Source organism: Pinus tabuliformis, chromosome 8 (genome assembly GCF_031772625.1).
Source record: "Pinus tabuliformis cultivar Carrire ecotype Pingquan chromosome 8, CPIR1, whole genome shotgun sequence".
NCBI classification, from domain to species: Eukaryota; Viridiplantae; Streptophyta; class Pinopsida; order Pinales; family Pinaceae; genus Pinus; species Pinus tabuliformis.
In genome coordinates this window covers 660,188,438-660,193,271 of record NC_142294.1, presented here as the reverse complement: position 1 = coordinate 660,193,271, position 4,834 = coordinate 660,188,438, and the positions used below count along the sequence as shown (strand labels likewise).

Sequence of the window (4,834 nt, the reverse complement as noted above, 5' to 3'; positions counted from 1 at the left end):
TGATTAAGTCATGATCCAGGAATACAACAATGACAGTTATGTCATCATGGAAAGTCGCCTAACTCCTCGTTCAATTTTTTTTTTTGAGTTTTGAATATCGCATTTCTCGTTTCCTTGCAGCCTCTTGCAGAGCAGCCTTAATTAGTCTCTTGGGTCAACTGAAATCTTTGCCCTTCTTTTCCGCCCAGAATGTGTATCCAGTTAGTGAGAACACCACAGTTGTTGTTAATATCAATTCCTCCAGAACTATCCTTCCTTTTGTGTATGCACAGGATATGCCAACAGTGAGGCTCAGAACAACAGTAAACACTCCCAACAATGCAAGATTAACCGGATGCTTCTGATGATAGGCATAAAGAGGGCACATCAAGATTAAAGGCAAGATGGAGATGCCCAACAAGAGGCCCGGGGTTTGAACCAGGAAAAGATTGATGGGTGAATACAAAACCATGGCTGCAGCAACAATTACTGTCAAAAATAGTTGCGTGCTCAAGATTGAATACGCTTTCCTCAGGAAATCCCATCGCATTGCGTTGTCTTCGAGGCTGAGACCGGGATAGAGGACTCCCCCTCCGCCATAGCCCGTTTCAAGGTCGTCCGTGATGACAAAGTTTGCACATATCTTGGTAGAAACTAGATCTTTGACAGCTACAGGGAGCTCGTCCACGAGTGACAAACTTTAGTTCACAGTTTATGCAAGTATAAAAAAGGGCCAAGAACATGACCGAACGGATTGAGACACAAGTTTACGGGGTTACAGGGCTTCACATCCAAACGAATTACCACCAAACGAATTGAAACACCGCAATGCTGCTGAGCACTTCTGGCGTATAGACAGAGAGACAAGCTAGCTCAAGGCAAGTTGACAGGAGCGTGTTCGAGGACCCAGCTAGAGAGAACTATGTGGAAACGCATACATGCTTGAGAGATGAGCATTAGGGTACTCCATGCAGTAATGACAGACATGTGGAGGAAGGAAGGCATTGGGAGGTCATCAGAATGCCCACAGAAAGGAGTGCAAAATCAATTATGGCAGACAGAGAGCAGATTCAGAGTCGCAGATTCAGAATCGCAGAGACATAATTAGATGAAACAGCTAGTGAAAGTGAAATCAGAGATTGTAGAAATTTCGAAAAATCCCCAAAGTTTGATTCTGGAGGTGCGTAGAGTTTTCCTTGACCAATTTGCTCCCGTTTTAGGCGTTATGGCAGAGCATCGATGGTGGGAGGACGGTGATGGTTCAAAACGGATGCGCAGAGAATTAACCAACGCATCTCTGATATGTCAGTCCAGCGACAGAGGTAGAAACACTCAAGTATACAACCCAGAGAATGAAACGCATGACAGAGAGGCAGCACTCAGATATGAGCAGCTCAGACACAGAATTATGGGCAGAGGTGCAGGACTGACGTGCACATAACAGGCCACAGAAACACAAGTGGCTCCGATACCATGTTAAACACACATGGACAGCACAAGAGATGTGAAGGATAAATCATGCAATGCAATTTTTATTAACAATTGATTTACATTTATAGTACAATATCTGACTCTTGGGTTTCAGATCCCAAGGTCTCTTGGACTCCTTTTTTCCATTCGACTTCCACACTAACCCTTTAGGATTAGGTGTCCAACATGGATTCGCCTCATTATATATTAGAACACTTTTGGTATGGACCATTAGGATGCCATGACAAAAGAAGAACATATTTTTCCACATTAGGGTATTGATTGATACCCTTTTTCTATTGAGTCTTATTTGTATGTTCCTTTTATCATTCGCCCAATAGGATTCTTATTTTGTATTTAGAGTTTTAAATTTGATTTCTCTATTATTGGTGATCTCTGTTGTTATATTTCCCAATCCATAATATGTGTATGTGTCATGACTAGTGCCCCATTTAATTTAAATGTCTTTAATTATGGAAACCGTTTCTGCAAATATAGTTTTATGGCCTTTCAGGTTACTGATTTCGGTGTTTTCATATGGACACATAGAAATATGGATCCGGGAAGGAAGAAACTTAGGTTGAGGGTTCAAGGGGATAAATGCAATCAACATTTATGCAGATATGCATTTAAATACTAGTTTGAACAAATTGCTTATTCAATTGTGAGGATAGAAACCATGATGATCAAAAGCTTGTAAATGGCTTGTGGTGGACCTCCAAGGCCACTGCAAAAACGTGTGTTCCTAAAGAGTATGCTAAAAGGGTTTTGCCCAGAAACACACTTTCTGAAACCAACATTTGCAATTAATGGAAAATCAAAGGAAATGGTGAAGGACAACTCTCTGCAAAATTCACCTTGCTTCTGGGGAAACTTCTCTTCTACAAATTACATCCACTTTGCTGTAAAAATCAATTCCTTTCATCTCTCTTGTGGATCTCTATTTTGCACCTAGTTTGTATGCATGTATTTTCTGGATGGGATAGGCACCTTTTTATCTATATTGTTTGGGCTTATGCTTTACCTTGGATTCAGAAGCTAATCACTTAAATTAATTTAATAAGGTCACTAGATAATTAAGTTCAATGGAAGTGAAATATGATGATGAGGTTAGGGGTACTTAATGAATTCTATGTAGTCTAAGAAAGGAAGATCCAAAATAAAAGGGAGGTTGGAATCATGTCATTTTAGGAAGAAATAAAAGACCTAACAAGAGAGATTCTTAATATCTGAAATGAAAACAAGTAAATGGAAAGTATGATAATAATAAGGGAGAAAATGTGGTCGGTAATGTGTTATAAGATAATTTATCCTTTCAAATCTATTCCAAAATTTGAAAAAATCCTCCATCTATATATGTAGAATATTCAATCAAATCATAACAGTCGTGTTATACGAATGGCATTCTACGCGAATCTATTCTGAGTTAAATTGAGGAAAGAAAAAATAATATAATCGTGACAAAATCTATTACGAGAATTACAATTAACAAATTTATAAAACAAACCTGCCGCGCAGCCTCTCACAAAATACTAAATATTTAAATATAAAATCTCTCCGACAGAAGAAGAAAAACAAGCTAGTCATTGATTCTCATAATAAAAAACTCGAGTGAGTTCAGTTATCGAAAGCCCAAGGAGCTTGACGCTTGATGGCCTGCACGTCTTGGGGAGAAAGGTCATTTTCAATGTTCAGCACCTCTCGCGCTTTTTCGGGTGTTTTCAAAGCGGCAAGTGCACCCGCAATAGTTCGACAGACCAAGTCAAGAAGAGTCGCGATATTCAGTTTCATGGCAGCCAGTCCAAGTTCGATCAAAGTGGGAAGATCCAAATTCACAAACTCTACATACCATGGGTCAACATCCTCTTCTGATCTCCAGGGACCTAAGGGATGATCAACATGGTATTCGCAATACTTGATAATCTTTTTCAAAATGTCTGTGGACACAGATGGCACGAGAATGGGATCTTCAGTGCCAAAGTACTCCGCCACAAACTTTATTATCACCGACTGAAACGCTACGGCTTCTTCCACGGCGAATATTTTTCCATCGAAGCGCTTCAGTCTGACAATCTGATCCTTGCGAACGTCCTGCTTCGTTTGTGTTTCCATTACCACGCAATTGAACGATGATGTTGATGTCCAAGTTTATTACAGAGGTAACGTGATGTATACTATTTCTTCGATCAACCGAGATTCCGGATCGCCAACAGATCATTTATCTCAATTATCCTTTCGATTTGGATTTGGTATTGATGTTATAGACGTGTTTTCGTAAAAGAATTATTTTATTAATCAAACAAAAGGCCAAAAGGCCGACGTTCTTGACTTTGGAAGGGCGACGGTCGTGACGGTCTCTCTCCTACAATCCCCACTCCCCACAAAATAAGGGGAGCTTCCACACCCTATGATCCCTTAGTTGTGCCCGATGTAACTTAAAACATGTGGACAAAATCGTGTAAGGGGAGCTTCCACACCCTATGATCCCTTAGTTGTGCCCGATGTAACTTAAAACATGTGGACAAAATCGTGTAAGGGGAGCTTCCACACCCTATGATCCCTTAGTTGTGCCCGATGTAACTCAAAACATGTGGACATAGTCGTGAAAAGCATACAAAACATACAACAAAAATAGTTATGCACATTGTTAGGTTTATATATAGGTTTATATATATATGTATGGATTAATGTACAAAAGTTATAATAATTTTAATTTTAATGTACAATGTTGGTTGTCTTGTTGTGGCACTCTAAGATCTCTATTTTAGGTTAAGAATTAATTTAGTAGGGGACCATCTCCCATTTGGAGGTGAACAATACACTATTATATGGATAGGTGTTGTTCATGATGCTTTAGTATTGTAAGCCTTATTTAATGTACAAGGTTGGTTGTTTCACTTAACATATATGTGGCACCCTAATATCTATTATAGGTTCACAATTAACTTAGTCAAGGGACCATCTCCCACTTGGAGGTGAACAATACACTATATAGGTCATATGTTTTGGTTAGATGAATTATCCATATTTCTTGATACCAACATGTAATTGTTAGGATTAAGGTCTTTTTTTCTCGCCTTCACTTGAGAACCTTCTTTAATCTCCAAGGGTTAGAAATGGCCTTTATATTCAAAATGGATGATTAATACTTATGAAGTGGACAAATGTAATGGATTTTATGAATTTTTCATACTCCTTGAGCTTAAGAAATATTAGCTACAACTTAATGCCATTCATTTCATTCACCAATTTTATGCCTTGACATCCATTTCCATTGCAAATAACATAGACATGGTTCATATATTCCATTCAAAGGATCAGAAAGAACCCCTATAAAGTATTCATGTGTTGGTTTAAGGTAACCTTCACAATTTTTAAACTTGAA

General features: G+C 38.7%; 1 pseudogene; it reads right to left on the bottom strand.

Moving 5' to 3' along the window:
* Positions 1-3,066: 3,066 nt before the first annotated feature.
* On the bottom strand, positions 3,067-3,561 carry LOC149237323 (SKP1-like protein 12 pseudogene; annotated as a pseudogene).
* Between the last annotated feature and the right edge of the window lie 1,273 nt (positions 3,562-4,834).